Source organism: Notamacropus eugenii, chromosome 6 (assembly GCF_028372415.1).
Source record: "Notamacropus eugenii isolate mMacEug1 chromosome 6, mMacEug1.pri_v2, whole genome shotgun sequence".
Lineage (NCBI taxonomy): Eukaryota > Metazoa > Chordata > Mammalia > Diprotodontia > Macropodidae > Notamacropus > Notamacropus eugenii.
The window spans coordinates 130,281,186-130,302,775 of record NC_092877.1 but is presented as its reverse complement, the minus strand read 5'-3'; the positions used below and the strand labels follow the sequence as shown (position 1 = coordinate 130,302,775).

Sequence of the window (21,590 nt, the reverse complement as noted above, 5' to 3'; positions counted from 1 at the left end):
AAAAGCCTAATTAAGTAGTGAATATGACAGTGTATGTATGTATACCTAAGTGGGGGGGGGGGGCGGATGATGATGTACACTAGGATAATAATATACAATGTTTAATTAGTAGAGACTTTATTATTCAAGATTATTGGTTCCATGATCTAGACTTCAAACAGCCCAAGAGTAAAGTCAGAATAGTAGCTGCCAGCCCATAATTAGTAAATCTCATTCTGAGAAAACGAAAGTGTCCTTTCTGCTTTGTGAGGCGAAGCTTGTTGAGACTCCCTTTATTTGTTTCTGTCTCTATGTGTTAAATCATTGCTGGAGAAAAAGCAAACAATCTGCTACATTCATTTTCTAAATATAATTATGCACTTGCCAAAAGCAGGTTAGCCAGAAATTAACATGACAGCAACACTCACTTTCCCATAGATTATTTATGAACTGGTTCCGCAGACATCCTATAGTCATGAAGAGAGAACCAGGTGTTGCTATAAGAGACAGTATTGTTGCCATAGTGACAAAAGGCCATGAGGTGGTCTATAAGATATGATAAACTACAAGTACCTTGTAAATAGGAGAGGTAACATAAGTTAGACACTTGAAAAAAGTATCCAGCATATTTTAAATTTATAACCCCTTAGAAAACTCCTTCTTACAAAGGCTTGGATTATCTGGGTGATTAAGTTGATTCAATTTTTTCTTATGCATTTTGAGATGGCTAAATCCCTATTGCCATAGTTTCTTGGCACTAAAGCCATTGACATAGACCTCTGAAATAGCCATATGATGATACTTTCCTTTCTTTTGAGAGTTAGCTACTCAAACTTCTTTGAGGCGGAGTTGAATTTTCAATAATTTATATGGCTTCACATTTTTAGATTCAAGCTACCATGGAAACAGCCAGAAGATTTTCTAAATAAACTGTATCATATAAACCACATTGCCTTGCAGTTCCAAACCATACCCACTCCCACTCTGAAACCCTTCAAAGAAATCCATCTAATGAATATAAGGGGCAGGGGCATACGAGAAGGTTCTTAAAAGTATTAAGAGTAAAAAAACAAAAAGTAGAGAAAGTTTTTCAGGATTCCAGAAGCTCAGATTTGGGGTCTTTTTCTCCAAAGTCAAATAACATACCAGCTGACCTAATGTTCTCCACCAAAGAGACTTCCATTTCCAGCAAGATGATCTGTCCTAACTGATCAAAGGGGTGTAGTCTTGAGTTCATTAGTCAAAGAATCAAAGTATTGACATGAAAAAGGGAAAGAGAAGCTTCAGGCAACATGTTCAGAAGGCCTTGACGCAATTTTCTTTTTCATGTGCAAAAGTTCAGTGGGAAATTGAAGAGAATTTCAAGCATATTTTATCATCCTTATGAAATTTTCACTTCACTCTTTACAGACTCATGATACCATTTTGGTACACCTAGATCTGAAATGTAATTCAACAGCCCAAAGAAAAAATAACACCTCTTGATACTGTGTCCCTTAACTAAGACAACATATTAGTCATTTTACTCCACATTTTACAAGTTGTGTTTCTTTAGATCTGTTGAACTTATTAACTCCTCAATATTATAATAATAACATTTTGACTTTGTAATGATTGAGGCCAGCGAATTAAACACTTTAGAAATGTCAATTAATACTCTCAATATTACTCTGATATGTGTATAATTACAGAATCATAGCACCTCAGAGCTAGGAGGAACCTTGTGAGCAATATAATCTAACCTGGAAAAAATACTCTACAACATAACTGACAAGTTCTTATCTAATATTTTCTTAAAGACATCTTGTGAGTAGGAAACTTCTCCCTCATCAAGCTTTTGTTTCCAAATTTCAATTTTAGGATGTGGCTGTATATGAAGTCTACATTTTCTTCTCTGTAGTTACTACCAATTTTTCTTAGATTTTTTTTTTTCTTCTAGGTCCAAGTAGAACAAATCTAATCTCACTTCTATAGAACAGCCATTTAAAAACTTATAGATAGCTATAATTATCATATGCCAATTTTCTTTTCTACAAGCTAAATATCTCCTCGACCTTCAATTGATGCTTACATGGTATAGAGTGAAAGATTGTTGTCTTACTCTTTAGCATTTCAGTTCTTTATAAGTATTGTTTCACTCTTTGTACTTGTATCTCCAGCACCTAGTACAGTTACTGACACAAAGTAGGTATTTTATAAATGCATTTTTCATTAATTAATTATCCTTTTTTAGATGTTCTTTAGCTTAGCAATACTATTTCTAAAGTGTGATTCACTGAACGAACATAATATTCCAGAGGTGTTGTGTCCAGGACAAAACACAGTAGGAATCTCAACCCCCCAGACCTGGATCTGACTTCTCTTAATGGAATTTTACTAAACATTTTGGCTGGCATATAATTATGCAGTGTGATAAGGGATTTTGTTGAAAAGGAAGAAAAGCTGGACAAATATGACCAAATCTATGACTCGCTCTCCAGGCTTGCTAACCAAAATATATAGTAATTTGCATAAAATATTAGAAGCCAGAGATATAACCAGAGATAAAAGAAATTTATTTGCTCAGCATAACGTAAGTATTTGACTGACAAGTTATTCTTTGGGAGAAAAGTTATAATTTAAGTTATGCTTTAGGAAAAATTTAAACATTACTGGCTGACTGAGGAAGTGATATACCCTACAAAAGAATGGAAATAACCTGAAGTTTTGGGCTGTTTTTCAGAAGAGGCATATCCACTAAAGAGAAGAGGCAGCACTGTTAGGGGTGTAAGCTCAGTTCCATGTGGACAGTCTCAGGCAGGTAAAAGTGAGGACTTCTAAACCTTAGAGTTCTCATGAGGCCCCCCAGGGAACAGCTGGGAATTGAGGTGTGAGACCGGGATATCTCGTGCATTTCCGCCTCTTCCCCATGGGAAACTTGCTGGGGAGAGCATCCCACCCTCGAGATTAATCCATGGTCTGAGCACACCTATTGTTGTCTAGCTAAGGGCTGAGAACAGGCACGGTATTCAGGTGCAAACTAAGTGGCAGGAGAGCTTAAGTAGGGTCAGGAAAGCCTGAAGGCGCTCTTAGCGTTGAGGGTCCCTTAGAGGACAGAAGGCCCCTCTCCCCTCTTCCCTCTCCCCTCTCCCACTCCCACTTCCATTCTCTGACTGTAAGATCTTTGCCTCCTTGGGAAGAGGATTCCTCTCTCCTGAGGAAGAATTCACCCTGCACACGTAACCAAGACCCTGAATAAAGCCTAACCCTTGTTCGACTCTGGAAAGTCTCTTCTCTTATACGTTTATCCAGTTTGGTCAGCTGAAGACCTGCGATAGGTAAGGTAAGACTCAGGTAGCCCTTAGGCCTCTAGGCCTGACACAGCATAGGTATTGTAATTTAGATGTCAGTGGCAGATGATCATTTTAAGTAGGAATGTTTGAGGGTTCAGACTCAGACACTAAAATATTATCCATTCATGTTCAGTTTTCAGTCTACAAACAACAGAGACATTGATCTCTTTTCAAAGAAAAAACAAACAAACAAAAAAAACCTTTTATTCACCAAAGCATTTGATTTTTAGTGTCTCATATTTGTAACAATATTGCACTATGCCTACTAGGAGAGATAAAGCCTAAGTTAGACGCAGCATGGAAAGGAATGCATGCTATATACATCTTAGATTTTTCTTTTATATTTCCTTACAGTCTGGAGATTTCATATCCATTGAATTGTTGAAAGTCTCAGTTGCCAAATATGACCAAACTTCTCAGCTGTATGCCAGCTGCAATCTACCCAACAAGTAAACATATGGAGCTCACCCTTCTGATATTTCCATGTCTTGCAAATTCCTATCTGCATTTTATCCCTTTTATATCAAAAGGAAAATAGATGTAGAACTGAGGTACAAAGCTGATAAATGTTCATGTATATATTCTAGAGAAGGGTAAACTGAAATGATGAATGAATTTCTGATTTTAAATCACTGGATCTTTGTCAAAATAGATTACAGAATCACAATTCTTGAAATGTGCATAGCTTTAGAAATGGAAAGCACCTTAAATTGTTATCTGATATATGACCATTCAATAAAAATCATGGTATAATAACATATAGTGATTGATGATGATGATGATTCTTTTGCTAATAGTATATTTTTAAGTATGGTGGTCAATCAGATGCTTTCAGTAATGATCAACATCAAAGCTTTGACCAGCTCTAATTCAGTCCTTAGGCAATTTGGTGACCCTTTGTTGCTATGGCTTACCATTATGATGTCAAATATTGGTGTAGATATACAATTATGCGTGGCTATATGTATACACATGCACACACACACACATATATAATATGTATATTGTGTATACACCAACATGATTAAGATATATCTATATATCCACAAACATCCATACAAATACACAAACTCACAAATGATTACAGATCACAGTCATATATACATATTATAAATATGGATATGTAACGTGTATATATTATCCATATGTGATATGTATTAAAATATAATATGTGCATATATTATACACATGTGAATTCTCTAGATAGATGGAAGAAAGAAAGAAAGGGGGAAAGAAAGGAAGTAAGGAAGAAAGAAACAAAGAAAGAAAAGGAATGGAAAGAAGGAAGGAAGGAGAAAAAAAATTTCACATAATTAAGTTATCTAGGTAAGTGAAAAGCAGCTTGACATAGTGAAAGAATACTTGTTTCAAGATTTTCCTCTGATACATGCTGCCTTTTTGACTTCCATAAGCTAGTTAAACTCAAAGATTTTTAGGAAACTCTCTGAAACTATAAGTTATATGGAAGGGTGCAACCTAAATTGATAGGAGAATTTTTCTCTCCTGAGAGTTTCTTATATCAATGACATCATAGATTTTGTTCTAAGCACTTATTTCAGAGATAAACAGGCAAAGACTTTTCAGTTCTGGATTGTTTTTTAATAGCGTTACTAATACATTCTTTTTAAAAATCATTTATTTTCATAGCAATTTATTTCTGTAACAAATCTGAAGTAAACTGATTGGGCTCAGTTCCAACAATTTGTCTTCAATGTGAATTCTGAGAAACCAGTGATCTGGCATTTGTTCATCATTTATGGAAACTCTGTTATAAAAATTATTATTCTGAAATAACAAAGGTATGTTGAGGGATTTGATTTGGTACAGGGACATATAGATAGATAGATAGATAGACAGACAGATAGATAGATAGATAGATAGATAGATAGATAGATAGATAGATAGATAGATAGATAGATAGAGATACATAGATACATAGATACATAGATACATAGATATAGGTATAGATATATATAGTTAGCTATAGTCTATGAGAAATATTTCATTCTTAAGAAACTGAAAACTTTCTTTTTGATCAGTATGAGGTATTATGATTGTAATAATGATCAAGGAAATCACAAAGACATTTCTTAAGCTTAGAGAATAGCAGAAGTTAACAAAGGATATGTTGTCACTCCATTATGTGGCAAAGCAATAGAAGCCAACCATGTATCATTTAAACTAATAACACATAGATATCTAATTGTAGGCCAGTGTTTGAATTCATGGGTTCTGAATGACCATATGTCATATAATAATATCCATGATGCCAGAAATGTATACTGACTTTTGGGCATATACACACATGCATACTTATGCGTACATATGTAGACATATATCCAACATAGGTATATGCTTGTGTGTCTAAAAACACATATGTATGTAGTTAATGTGCACACACATGCATATATGTACATATTCTCATTGCATTCACATGCACAGTACATTTATGCACATACATGTTCATGCAATATACATTTGCATTTACTTACTATTTACTGTGTTTTGAACTGAAATCATGTGTTACTAAAGATTCTAGAAACTTCAAGAAGAATGTTTCCAGCACGGGAAAAGTTGTATTCTTGTTCTCTTCCTCCTACTTCCTCCTCCTCCTCTTCCTCTTTCTTCCTCCTCCTCCTCCTCCTCTTCCTCCTCTTCTCATTCTTCTAGCACTCTGTGAAAGTACATTTGCTGAATTGCTAGTTTTATGCTGTCTAGCATAAATGTTATGCACATTCTATATGCAGAAAACCTTTACAATGTAGAGTTGCTCAAGACGCAGCCAGTAGGGAAATGTTCAAATTAAACCAATAACAATTCTTCCTTCAGATTCTTTTAGAAAATGAAGTGATCTGTGCAATCAATTAACCACAATACAAACTAAAATTTTGTACAGATTCATGGTAGAATTATTGTTATGGCTTTAAGTAATAATATGAAGCTCATTTGTTAAGTCTTTGTAGGTGCCATTTATCTCTGAAATGAGTCATGTACTTCTTGACTTTCAAAGGAACTTTTTAAATGTAAGACATTAGACAAAGTGACTGAGTGTTAGAGTTGAGAATTGATCTGATTGAATTTTTTTCTTTGGGATTTTCAAAATTCTAATTCTTAGTCTAGTTGCAGGTCATTTAGCTATTTTTGCTCAAACATAGCATTCCATCTAGTCCAAACCTAGGGTACTTTCTATTCTCAACTAGCCTCATAATCTTCCTAACTTCTTTGAAGTCTCAGCTCATGTATAACTTTCCATAGGAACTCTTTTTAAATGTCCATAGATAACAGTAATCTCTTTTGCTTAAAGTATTACACACACACACACACACACACACACACACACACACAGATACGCACATCTCTTAATATATAAATTTAATGGACACCTTGAAAGTAGGGACATTTTTCCTTCTTTTTTTTCTTTTTATATTCAATGTGTAGTATTACACATAGGTAATTAGTAATTATGTGTTTGATTAGAATGAATCAAAAATATCTGATTCTTTAATAAATATCTTGTGCCTCACAGGGCCTGGGTTCATTCTTAGAAAAGTTTCTTATTCACTAATGCTTCACTCTGAGATTTACACCTACTATAAAGCGTACTTTATGTCATCTAATTTTAAAGCACAGTCTGGGGTATTTTGCTTGTTGTTGTATATACACAAAGAAAATATTAACTGAAGGAGAGAATGCTAAAACATACATGCATGAATGGTGGTGTTGATGAGAGATTTTAGTACATTTGGGATTTATATTCCTTTTTGAAAGGACATTAATGGTGCTAAACTAGTTTGTTTTTTTTCAGGGAGGGGTGGCTGGTGGTGGTGATGATAATTTCAGACTGGTAGAAATTATAAAAGATCTCTGGAAGTTTCAGGCATGTATGGGATACGACCTTCTCAACATATCCTTGGTTTTGGGTATTGTTCCTAGAGGTTTCTGGGAATTTCCCCTTTGGCGAGATCTGGCTGTCTCTCACGGTAGAGTTGAGATCTCATATAACTGCTACCTAAAGGGGTAATTTTATATGTATGCATATATATATATATATGTATATATATATATATATATATATACATATATATATATGTGTGTGTGTGTGTGTATGGATATGTATGTATAAAATTTTAACATTCAGAATTTTATTTTTTGTTATTTGCTCGAAAAACTTTTTACACCCTATTCACTTTTGGGGATGGACTTTTTGAAAATTTTGATGCAAGGAGTCAAACTGTTTTAAGTTATGGACTAGTACTTAGGGAAGTATCTTTATGGTTCTGAACCTAAAAATCATACCCCTAGACCAGCAATATTTTGGGTACAAGATAGATAAGCTTTTTGTTTGTTTGTCCATTTCCTCTCTCAAAGCCTTGAAAAATGAGTGTCAATTCTTGTGGCTCTCATTCTGCTTCTTTGGGGCAGAAATTACAATCTCTTAGAGAAGTAAGACAAATACTCTGAAGACATACATCTGTGCCCCATGAATGCAATATTTATACCACCCAATGTACATATACATCATATTAGAACAAAGAACAATTTACACATAACAAAGTATGAAAAGATAATATTAATGCATCTTTGCTTTTTTATGTGTAAGAGAGAGCTCAAAATATTTGTGGGCTTTGCTGGTTTTATCTGTATATAAGAAGGTAAAGGAGATTATAAACTTATTTTCCAGACTTATGTCTGTTTCTGAACCTTTTACTGATGTCCTCATCTACATGGAAAAATGGAAAAGCCTTGATATTGAAAAAAACACTTATTGGGTAAAATTTTTACATGAAAAACCACCAATATAGGCCTCAGATATCGGAATCCCAAAACACAGAATGATTGCCATAATCTAGACTAGGTTCTCTGTAGAAGAGACCGAAGCAGGAGTGTGTGGGAGCCAATTCTTACTGGCTTGGGGGAGCCAGTTACTAAAATTTTGATATGAGTGTTTTATGCCTAATAAATAAACAAAATCTTCCACATCTACTTCTTGAATACATTCATTTTTTCCCTAAATGCATTCCTCCTCACACCCATCCCTTAATACCACATACTTCTCAAAACTGATGGAGGATTGTGTTCCATGTTTAAGGAATAATGTTACACTACTATTTTTTTCTATGTTACTTCATTAAATGTTTTTGCTTTCAATTAATTACTTGCTGTGGCTATTAAAGGTAACATATTGGAGAAAAATTGAGAGCTATGATTTCAGTGGATATAGAGTATCCATCCTGCCATAGATGTTTCTGTTAGACTGACCTTGATATTAGGGGTAAGCTTTAGATCTACATATAAAAATTACTTTTATATTTTCATTGCAGGTTGTCATCTATTTTTCCATGTGAAGACATTTTAAATTTTTTTTAAATAAACAAAGGCTATTCATTATTATAAGAAAAGACCAATATTCAGTATACTCAGATTCTTTTGTTAAACAATCAGAATTGTAAGGTGTTTCTGTACTATTTCTTTTTTTAATTTCAATTTATTATTTATTTTTAGTTTTCAACATTCATTTCCACAAGATTTTGAGTTCCAAATTTTCTACCCATCTCTCCCTGACCCCCAGCCCAAAACACTGTGCATTCTGATTACCCCTTCTCCTAATCTGCCCTCCCATCTATGACACCCCTCCCTTCTCTTAACCCCATCCTCTCTCTTTTCTTGCCTGGCCAGATATATTTCTATATCACATTCCCTGTGTTTCTTATTTCTCAGGTGCATGCAAAAACAATTCTCAACATTCTGTCCTAAAACTTTGTGTTCCAGCTTCTCTCCTCTCCTCTCTCCCCACCCATCCCCACTGAGAAGGCAAGCAATTCAATATAGGCTATATATTGCTGCGGCCAGCATAATCCAGCAGGTCCGGGGTGGTTACAGGGCTCACAGAGAGAGGATGAAAAGACAGGCGGAACACAGCAGTCTAAACAAGCTTGGTTTATTCTAGATGTACTGATTCAATAAATTAGGGGGTCAGGGTGCTTAAATAGTAAAAAACCATAGGGGTAGCAATTGAGGCATGAAACAGAACAGATTGTGATAAGTAGAAAGGGAGGCCTCAAGGCCTCTTTATTGAAATGTTATCCTGTATAGCAGGGGCCCTGATTCCTGGAACTTCAACTCCCGAATTCAAGGACGTGCACCTGAGAACAATATATCACTTAGCTTCTCAAGTCAGCTCTTAGTCTCCCTTGGAGGAGGGGAACTCTTGATAAAGGGCTCTTTCAAACCCCTCAAGGTTCTTTACAATATATGTGAAGTTTTGCAAAAGACTTCCACAATATTCATGTTGTGAAAGACTAACTATATTTCCCTCCATCCTATCCTTCCCCTCATTTATTTTATTCTCTCTTTTGACCTTATTTCTCCTCTAAAGTGTTTACTTCTAATTACTCCTTCCTCCCATTTGCCCTCCCTTCTATCATTCCTGCCACACTCAATCTATCCCTTTCTCCCCTACTTTCCAGTAGAATAAGATAAATTGTCATACAAAATTGAGTGTGCACGTTGATAAACCCAGGGACCTCACCTTCTGGGATAAGAATTCACTGTCTGACAAAAATTGCTGGGAAAACTGGATAACGGTATGGTGGAAATGAGGCTTAGACCAATGCCTGACACCATATACAATAATAAAGTCCAAATGGGTATATGATCTAGGTACAAAGACTGATGCTATAAAGAAATTAGTAGAGCAAGGAATAGTGTATTTATCAGATTTATGGAGAAGGGAAGAATTTTTCATTAACAAGAGATAGAAAACATTATGAAATGCAAAATGGATAATTATGATTACATTAAATTGAAAAGTTTTTGGACAAACTCAATGCAACCAAGATCAGGAGGGAAGCAGAAAACTGAGAAAGAATTTTTGCAAGAATTTTGCGATAAAGGCGTCATTTCTAAAATATATAGAGAACTGAGTCAAATGTACAAGAATAAAAGTCATTCCCCAATTGATAAATGGTCAAAGGATATGAACAGGAAGTTTTCAGAGGAAGAGATCAAAACTATCTATAGTCATATGAGAAAATGCTCTAAACTACTATGGATTAGAGAGATGCAAATCTAAACAACTCTGAGATACCACATCACACCTATCAGATTGGCTAACATGACAAAACAGGATGATGACAAATGATGGAGAAGATGTGGGAGAGTTGGAACATTAATTCATTGTTGGTGGAGATGTGAGCTAATCCAGCAATTCTGGAGAGCAATTGGGAACTATGCTCAAAGGCTACAAAACCTTGCATATACTTTGAGCCAGCAACAATGCTTCTAGGACTGTATCCCCAAGAGATCATAAAAATGGGAAAAGATCCCATATGTACAGAAATATTTATAGCAACACTATTTGTGGTGGCCAAAAACTGGAAATCAAGGCGATGCCCATCAATTGGGGAATGAATGAATAAATTGTGGTATATGAATATAATGGAATACTATTGTACTGTAAGAAATGATGAACAGGAAGACTTCAGAAAGGCCTGGAAAGACTTTTATGATCTGATGCTGAGCAAAAGGAGCAGAACCAGGAGAACTTTGTGCACAGCAACAACCACAATGTTTGAGAATTTTTTCCGGTACACTTAGAACATCATTGCAATGCAAGGACTTAAAAAATTCCCAGTGGTCTCTTAAGACAAAATGCTTTCCACATCCAGGGAAAGAACTATGAAATTCAATTGCAGAATGTAGCAGATCATTTTCTTTTGTATTATGTTTTGGTTTGTTTTATGATTTATCCCATTCATTTTAATTCTATGCAACATGAGTAAAGTGAAAATGTATTTAATAGGAATGCATGTAGAGAACCTATATAAAATTGTATGATGATTCAGAGAGGGAGAGGGGAGGGAGGGTGAAAGGAGGAGGAAGAAGGAGGAAAATTCTAAGTTACATGGAAGTAATTGTGGAATATTGAAAATAATTAAAATAATAATAAAAATATAGATAATTGTCAGTTAAAGGTATGAAATAATTTACCTCTAGTCAATTTAACATATTCATCACTCTTTCCTCATGTTATTCCAGAGCCTTCCCAAATAAAATGATGTTATTAAGATTAAAAAAAAAAAAGGAATTTTAACAATTCAACTTTAGTAAGTCTGTTATGATTTCTCTTTCCTGTTTACCTTTTAATGCCTCTCTTGTGTAGTGTTTGAAAGTCAAATTTTCTATTTGTCTCTCGTCTTTTCATCAAGAATACTTGAAAGTTCTCTATTTCATTGAATGACCATTTTTCCCTATATTATTACACTCAGTTTTACTGAGTAGGTAATTCTTCATTTTAATCCTAGTTCTTTTGACTTCTGGAATATTGTATTCCAAGTCCCCTGATCCCTTAGTGTAGAAGCTGCTATATCTTGTGTTATCCTGATTGTATTTTCACAATACTTGAATTGTTTCTGTCTGGCTGCTTGCAATATTTTCTCTTTGACCTGGATACTCTGGAATTTGGCTACAACATTCGTATTTATTTATTTTTTTCTTTTTTGTATCCCTTTCAGGAGGTCATTGGTGAATTCTTTCAATATTTATTTTACCCTCTGGTTCTGGACTATTAGGGCAGTTTTCCTTGATAATTTCATGAAAGATGATGTCTAAGCTCTTTTTTTGATCATGGCTTTCAGGTAGTCCCATAAGTTTTAAATTTTCTCTCCCAGATCTATTTTTCAAGTGAGTTGTTTTTCCAGTAAACTATTTTGCATTATCTTCTATTTTTTCATTCTGTTAGTTTTATTTTGGAATTTCTTGGTTTCTCATAAAGTTATCTTCCAACTGCTCTACTGTAATTTTTCAAGAACTACTTTCTTCAGTAAGTTTTTGAGCCTCCTTTTCCATATGATTAATTTTGCTTTTTGAAACATTCTTCTCCGCATTGGCTTTTTGGATCTCTTTTGCCATTTGACTTTGTCTATTTTTAAAGGTGTTGTTTTCTTCAGCATTTTTGGGGTCTCCTTTAGAAGGCTACTGACTTACTTTCAATGATTTTCTTGCATCACTTTCATTTCTTTACCTAAATTTTCCTCCACCTCTCTTACTTGATTTTCAAAATCATTTTTGATTTCTTCCATGGTTTGAGACCATTGTATATGTATTTTGCAAGTTTTAGATGCAGAATCATTGACTTTTGTGTCTTTCTTTGATGGTATGCATTGTTTCTCCTCATCCAAAAAGATGCAAGAAAGTACCTGTTCACGAATAAAGTAACCTTATATTATCTTATTTTTTTTCCCTTTTTTAAGCATTTTCCCAGCCAGTTACTTGAATTTTGCATCTTTTTTTCAACAGGAGGGTATACTCTAGGGACCTATAAGTTCTCAGTTCTTCCAAGGTGGCACAATCAAAGGAGAAGAGTTTATTCCTCTCCAGGCCTGCACTTTGGTCTGGGAGCAACTATAAGCACTCCAACCCAGGATGTGCAAATAGAATTCCCCATCCATAGCCTGCACCAGCTCCACCATGACAGTCAATGCTCCTCCTTATCCTAGGGCCATCACTCAGGTCTGAGACCTAGATCAGTCACTGGATTCCCCCATGGACTTTAGACCAAGGGCTGCTGCCCCTGGGCATGGGGTTATACTGTGTTCCATTCTCACACAGATGAAAGAACTTTCTCGTTGACCTTTGAAGCTGTCTCTGTCATTTTTTGGTTGAGGAATCTGGGAAGCACAGGTGCTGCTGGGGATACCACCCCCTCAAGCCAGATCTGGTCCTATCCTTGCTGGTGCCACTGGTCTAAGGCTGGGCTGGGCTCTGTGGGCTGCACTCCACTCCAGTACCAGTGTGGTAGACCTTTCCTGACATCCTTCCAGTCTGCCTTGGATGGGAAATCTCTTTCACTCTGTCCTTTTGTGGCTTTTGCTGCCCTACAATTTGTGTAGAGCCAATTTTTACAAGTATTTTATGGGCTGTGGGAGGAGAGATTTTATACATACATCCTTCTCCTCTGCCATCTTAACTCTGCCCTAAAATTTTCTTGATTTTATAAACTAGATATATTTATGTGTATATACGCATATATGTTTATTAATATTCTTACCACTAAATAAATGAACAGAAGTTTTATGGATATTAAAAAAATATATGATTTCCAGTTCCTGAAGCCAAGATGGCAGAGTGATCAGTAATTGTTATCTCGCTCCCCATGCTGACCTTGACAAGCCCAGAAAATATCTTCCTGGGAAAAAATAACCATATTCAAATTTAAAATTTCATTGTTTTATTTTCTTCTGTTTTTTATTCCTCTTTTTTTATTTTGTAGTTAACTTTGTAGTCAACTACTTGCTTGACTTTTATGCACTAATTATGAATCCTCAAGCAAATGGAATTTCTTTCTTTCTATTCCTAAGTATTTCAGTACCCTAAAGTTTATGCAGTGATTTTTCTACAACAACATAATTGTAACATATTGTACAATAACATAACAATAACATTCTTACTCAGGGAAGAAATGGAGGCGCAGAGAAGGTCAGTTACATGTCAAGTATCCCACAAATTGTGTCCTAATCACAATTTCTATGCAGTCCTTGTTTGACTCCAAGTCTAGAATTCTTTTCACCACATTATTCTGCCATTTTATTTATTTTTATACTTTATTATATGTTTACTTATTGGTGTAATTGCAATTTAAATGGAAATATTTTTCTCATCCCTTAATAGGTCCATTTGGCCTGTTTAAATAACCTGGAAGCCTAAGACACATGAGGTGAGAGGAACTTTCTGAAGGAGTGGAACAGGAATGGTGAAGCTGAACCAGGAGGAAGTGAATGAGTGAGGTTGGGTTAAGGGAGGACAGATGCAGGCAGACAGGCACAGCAAAGATTCAGGCTTATGAGTGTTTGCTTGTGAGAAAACCCTGGCAGGGGGTGAAAAGGAGGGGTTGGCTTGGGAATGTCTTTGCTCCCTGAGGTTATCAAGTTTATTAACTTCTTAGTCACCATGACATATTTTGCCTTTTGGTTCTGGAATTTGGCTTTCTGGAGTCTAAATAAATGTTTTTCTTCTGTCTTCTACATAGGGAGTTATTTTTTTATATTTTGAGATCGATAATTATGCAGCCATGTTCATCGTCACCACCAGTGCTGTGAATATTGCCCTGGCAATACAATTTCTCATTTGTTTATTTGTTTGCTTATTTATTTGTTTACTGGGGCATCATGGGTGTGAAACAATTGTATCAAGCAAAACTGAGGAACAAGCAGTGAAAATCCATTTGCTTGATGATCCATACCCTGAAGGGACTGGGGGATTAGAATATTGATAAGCTTTTGAACTTACTGGAAATGGTAACCAAGACTTGGTTATTATATTTAGATTTTGTTAATGCAAAATTTTTTGGGGAAAGTTGATGGGAATGTAAGAGGATAACAGAAAATTATTTCTTAAGATTATCTTATATTTAGAACCAAAGGAGATTTGGAAATAAACTGGACTGAGTCTCATTTCGCAGTTGAGGACACAAGAAACAGCATGATGAAGTGGTGATAACACTGCTTCTGGAATCAAAAGATACAGGTTCAGATTTTTCCTTTTAATCTACCTCTGTTACCTTGGTCAAATCATTTAATTTTTCTAGTCCCTAGTTTCTTTATTTATAAAATGAAATAGATGACCCCTGAGGTCTCTCACAGATTAAGTCAATAAGTATTTAATAAGGACTTACTATAGGCTAGGCAGAACTCTAAATGGACTTCATGAGCCTACAGTGAAACTATACACAAGTATTCATACATGCATACATAAATTTCATTTTCTTTAGGTTTTAACATCCTCTCACACCAGTACTTTAATGAATGAAAAACTCCACTATCTATTAACCTTTGAAAGATAACATTGAAAAGTAAAATGTTAGGTCCTTGTTGGTACGAGCAACAGGTCCACCCCGATGACCTAACCAATTGCCTTTTTAAAAAAATATCCTAAGAATGAAGAGATGGAGCACGTTCTATTACTCCTTGAAATGAATCATATGTTCTCTGCCTCGATGCTAATGAAATATGCTGAAATGGAATTATGTCTCCTTTCTCTCTCTCTCTCTCTTGGCAAGTATCATTCAAAACCTGTATTCGCTGGCAATATTAATCACACAAATAAAATTTAGGCAGCCATCACATTTTATTTTATTCAACATATGATTGGGAAATGAAAGGTATACATAGTGGCTACTTTTGGCTATTACTCTGGGAGGGACTTATCTTTATTTCTCCCTTTGCCTTTTCTTCCACAAAATTACTTGGGAGGGTGGAAAGGAGGCTGTAAGGGGACTTAGCCAAACTTAGCATAGGAAACACTATAAGTAAGTTATAAATTTTCTGTTTTTGCTTACATGTTCTTTTCTGGTCTTTACCTTGACTCTCACACCATGATCCTATGATCAATTCCCTGTTACCTGTGCTAATTTTGGGCTAAAGATTAACACCAGGAAAACACAGGTGCTCCATCAGCCACCACTACACCATTCATATGCGGAACCATCAGTTACAACAAAGGGAGAAGTTTTGAATGTTGTGGATAAGTTCACTTACTTTGGTAGTGTACTTTCCAGGGATGTACACATTGGCAACGAGGTTGACACATGCATTGCCAGAGCGAGTTCAGTGTTTGGGAGGCTCCAAAGAAAAGTATGGGAGAGAAGAGTTATTAGATTGACTACCAAACTGAAGATCTACAGAGCCTTTGTGCTGACCTCACTGTTGTACACCTTTGAAACATGGACAGTCTACCAGTGCCATTCTGGAAAACTGAACTGCGTCTGTTTGAACTGTCTTAGGAAGATATGAAGATCACCTGGCAGGATAAGTTACACTGAGGTACTTACTCGAACTAAACTGCCAAGCATTCAAACTATGCTTCAGAGAGTGCAACTCCAATGGGCTGGAATATTGTTCTAAATGCAAAATGTACACTTGCCAAAAAGATTATTTTATGGAGAACTCTCATGGGGACAAGGTGATCAGAAGAAGCTATACAGGGACACTCTCTAAAGAACTCTCAAGAACTTTGGATTTGATTGTGTGACATGGAGACACTGGCACAGGACCACTCAGCATGGCATGCCCACATCATACTCTATGAGCAAAGCATAACTGAGACATCACAAATTAAACACAGGATCAGCAAATTTGGAGTACCCACCCACATTTTCACATGAATTGTCTGTGCCCAATGTGTGGTAGAATATTCAGAGCTCATATTGGTCTTATCAGTCACAGGAGAACACATTGAAAGTTGAGTTTATCATGTTGATGTCATTTTAGTCCTCTTCAAGAATGAAGGACAACAACCAACCAACCATGACGCTACTGATATCAACTTCATGGGAACAATTTGAAAGCTCATTGCTCATTCTCTAGCTTGGGGTTTATTAGCATTATGCCTTCCTATTTCTCCTTCTTATAACCCACAGAGTCCTCATGCTTCAGAAAAACAAAACATAACCAAACAAAGCAAACAAGCAAAAACGTGTTGTTCTCCAATTATAATAGAATGAAATTAAAACAAATGAGCAACAATAACCCAACCCTGTGCTTCTCTTTTATACCCTTCATACTCTAACTCCAACTTATTCTGGGATTACTATCCCCAATTATTAGGATATAAATTCCTTAAGGGAGGCACACTTTTTCTTTTTCTCATTGTAACTGAAGCAGTTGTTAAGAACCTAATAAGCGTTTGGCAAATGAATTAAATTTTTGAATTGAATCAAATTAATTAGCCTTTCTAACATTTCCCACTAGCAAAAATATGCATAGCACATTTTGCGTGTGTATACACACACACGTGTGCACATACACATGCATACACATGTGTATTTGTGTGTATATATGTATACATACATATATGTTTGTATGTGAATCCATAGTATGGTATAGTAGCTAAAAAAAGATAATGCTATGTAAGATTGTTTAATAGAGGCATAATCCTCTCAATGAAAGATAAGCAAGTCCTATTTTTCTCTTTTACTATCAAACCATAATTGGAAAGTACACATATATATGTACATGTATATACACATAAACATATATTATATACATATATAAGGCCTGCATGTTTGGACATATACATATATCCACATACATGCATGCATACATACATACATACATACATAAACTTAAGGTATTCAATAGTGAATAGACAAATGGTTTGTATATGCTGAGCATTTATAATTTTAACCAATTGTTGACTGACAAGTTTTATTAAGTTTTATTCTATTATATTTATCATGGATTTTCTTTGTTTTTATAGATCTTATCAAATCATTACTGCAAGTACTACCTAAATATTTTTTTAAATTCCAACTAAGTCATGCTTTCTGATCCTGTGTCTTTTCATAAAAACATCCAGAGAATATCTTGTAATTGTAATTCAAATGGGAAGGTCTTGCCCCATTCATTAATAGAACCATGTGACCTGCTTAGATCACCTGGAAGCCTAAGTCACAGGGGGTAGGAGGAGCTTACTAAACAGGTGGAACAGGAAGGACTGAGCAGAACCATGAGAAAGTTAGTGAGAGCTGTTGGGGTGGAGGAGAGAGGACACGGTCCAGCAGGCATAGCAAGGTTCATAAGTATTTACTTATGGGAAGGCCCCAGCAATGGGAGAGGGAGGTGGGAGGAAAGAGGGGATGCTTGGCAATGCCTTTGTCCCCAGCAGTGCTAATGTGTAATGTGTCTTGGCTACTATGACAGTTTGGCTTTCTGGTGTCTGAATAAATGTTTTTCTTCTGTTTTCTAATAGAGAGATTCTGTTATACTTTGCGATGCAGAATTACACCAGCATATACATAGTCACCTTCAGTGCTCTAAATATTGCCTTGATGATACAGATCTAAACAACACACTGCCACCCTTCCTAAAGTCTTTTAATGTTGTAAAGGTTCCATTATAATGGTAGCACTGTCAATGGTCTATTCATTGGTATTCCAACTAAGCAACTTACTTTTTCTTCTTGCTATTCTTATCCATAATGTCATTAGTTCAACTTTTCACATTCAGGTCACATTCTATCCCACCTATTCTCATCGTATTATTTCAATTTATTTTGGAGGGAGTCATAAATAATTTTACTTATTGGGGGCCATAAGGTTCTTGCTTTTTCTTTGATATATGACCAATGTGGAAATATATTTTACATGATATCCCATGTATTATTTGCCCTTTCAGTGCATATAGGAGGGGGAAGGGGAAGAAGAGAATTTGGAACTTTTTTTTTTAATGTCAGATAAATAATAAATATATTTTAAATCATCTAATTAACTTTGTAAATAAAAGAGTTAAAAGCAGTTTTTCACTTTATTCAACTTACCAGGATCTATTTTGATTTGAAAATAGACCTTCTGGAAAGACAGCATGGATCAGCTTATTTAAAAAAACCCTTAGTCAGAAAACGAAAGTATTAACAGTGGCACAATCTACTAATTTGCTAACTGTTGTTAGGCATTAACTGTGACATATGTTTTCTTGTGCAACTTAATCAGATGAAGATTTTTATAAATGATCCAGAATGAATGAACACATTTGGTATGAAATTTTCCATAAAATTCAAAAATCAGGCTAACTACTTGGTTATTTGTTTTGTAATTTACTTACTCCAACTATTTTATATGATTCTGAAGTAGAACTTGGAGACTGAATTTTCAAACTTTATACTCTTGGATCATGTTGATTTGGCCTTCAATAATGAGGTATCAGCCTAATGAGGTAACAGCAAATGTTTGGCATGAGTGTACCCAATCTGTTTCTCAAACATTGTTAGTCTTTTCTGCATCAGTAATAGCTCCATTGTGCATCAAAACATTTTCTCTTCCATTCTGGCCAACAGTTAGGAAAGTTGGTGAGTTTTCCTTTCATTGGAGGCATAATTGAACAGAACTCTAAAAGAGATTTCAGAGAAGGGGGATGAAAAGATGAAATATAGAAAAATAATTCATAACCTAGGATTCTCATTTCTTTCCAATCTTCTTCTACCTTACTTTCTGTCATGTACTATTTGATCCAGCTGTTTGGTGTCTCAGCCCTGGGTATTTTCTCTGGTTGTCTCCCATGCCCAGAATTCCCTCTCTTGTTACCTCTGCCTACTGGCTTCCTTTAAGTCCCAACTAAAATTTTACTTTGTACATGAAAATTTTCCAAACCTCTTTTAATTCTAGTGTTCTCCTACTCATAATTGTTTTCTGTTTATCCTATATGTAGCTGGTTTGCACATTTTTTTTTTGTCTCCTCCAATAGATTACACTCTCCTCAAGTGCAGGGACTGTTTTTTTGCCTCTTTCTGTATCCCTGACACTTAAAACAATGCTTAGCACATAATAAACTCTTAATAAATATTTATAATCTGATTGATTCAGTAAGGCAGAATCCTTGCAGTTAATTCACTTCCCCATTTTGTTCCATAACTTAATCACTCCCTCTCCTACTGCTTTTCACCTAACAAAAATGAGAAGCAATCATGTCATCATGTACAATTATGAAACTTGCTTTTGTCTGTCTCTGTTCCAGCAAAATAGAAAATCATCTCATATATCATTAGGACTCATAAGAGTTCATCAACAATTTTGGTCCAAATCACAGTTTACAGGTTAAGAAACTGAGGTCAAAGAATAAAAGCAATTTTCTCAATTCACAGCTTGATTCAGTTGTAAAATCAGGACTAGATGAAAGTTTTGCAGATTCTCAATCTTATACAGTTACACAAAACAAAGATATAATATTTTCAAAGACAGATATTAATTTAATAATTTATTTATAACTTTGAAAAAGCAAGAGTTATAATACCTACTATATTTGAAGAGTTACAAATAATACTCTTGAATATCTGGACTAGCAGAACAAAACTTAGAACATTTAGCACGAAACACTATGGTAAGCATTCCCCAAACCCTCAATTAAAAAAATTAATAATGTGAAAATAATGCACAATCTAACTAATGAAAATTAATTTAAGGAGGAATTAGTATCCCATTAAATTGTAGATGCTGGAAATTTTATTAATAAAATTTTAGTAATTATTTTGTTTTCAAAGTTTTAAGTAGGTTCCCAGGACAAATTATCTGTTCATCCCACCCTAGTTATAAAAGAAACTTTAATTTTGCTTGATTGTTTGGATTTTAGAACTGTGATTTCTTATACTTGGCCAAGAATAACTTGTGAAACCAGGAAAAGGCAGTGCTGCATAGTGGATTGATGCTTTGCCTCACAGGAAGAGTTCTTTTAATATCTTTCCATTTTTGTAGATTCGAGGTCAACTGAATTTATAAGTATGAAACAAAAATTCTTTACAGCCTAAAATATTCTTCTATTGCATATTTAACTTACTGTAACATTTTCATAACATTTTCCCCAATAAAACTAAAAATTCAAGGCAATTTGAGAGTTACTCAGAGAAAAGGGAATCACTAAGCAATCCTATGAGCAAAAATCATTTCGTTTATAAATGTGTTTTTTTCAATAAGAGAGGAGAAGACTCCATTAGACAAGAATAATCAAACCCATTCTAACACAGAACCCAGCTCTAATACAAAATTCACAATTATCTGCATAATTCCAACCTAATTTGAGTCCCCTGAAATTTTATAGTAATGAATTATGATAAAGAACTAAAAAAACAAATAAAAGAAAAAAAGCATGCATAGGATTTCAAGATTGCTTAGCTGTCAGGATGTTTTGGGAATATCATGGGAAGATAACTTAACTTGATTTTTTGCAACTGAATTCCCTTTAGAAGATAATAATTCCTGCTGGTCTCATTGAAGTCATCTCACTTGGTACTAAAAGGCTGAATTAAGACACATCATTAAAATGTGTTTATCTGTTTGTTGGAGTAAGGTCATTCCTGATGATCTGATCTATCCAATGTACCACCTGGCTTCATTGTCACCTGGTTATGTGTTTGAATTATAAGTTGAGTGGAAGATGTAGAGGAGAATATTACAATGAATACACCGACATAATTTCTAACAATCAGAGCTCCTTAAAATCAGAGTGGAATGCCTCAGGTGTGAGGAAATTGAAGGAATTGAAGGGATTAGAAAAATAAATGGTTAATTTTGGGAATTGGGTGAACTACACTCACACCATCTTGTGATTCAGTTCTGGAGCTAGCTCACTTCCTTTTCTATTCAGTTGTGGATATAGTCCAATTTCTATCTTGCAAGACAGCTTCATTCAATTGTGAGAAATGAAAGAAAACCTGATTGTATTGTTTGAACTTAACCAGGCATAAATGGGAAACCAGAGCACCTCTATCTGAAATTTAGAGACTCTTACCTAAGGA

At 35.0% G+C, this 21,590-nt stretch overlaps 1 long non-coding RNA gene across 1 annotated transcript in view; it reads left to right on the top strand.

Moving 5' to 3' along the window:
* The window catches only part of LOC140511800 (uncharacterized), a 28,149-nt gene extending 10,096 nt beyond the window's left edge, over positions 1-18,053 (top strand). The window contains exon 2 of the long non-coding RNA XR_011969677.1: positions 13,980-18,053. This is a non-coding gene — a long non-coding RNA (uncharacterized lncRNA). The remainder of the gene's footprint in view (positions 1-13,979) is intronic.
* The last annotated feature ends 3,537 nt before the right edge of the window (positions 18,054-21,590 follow it).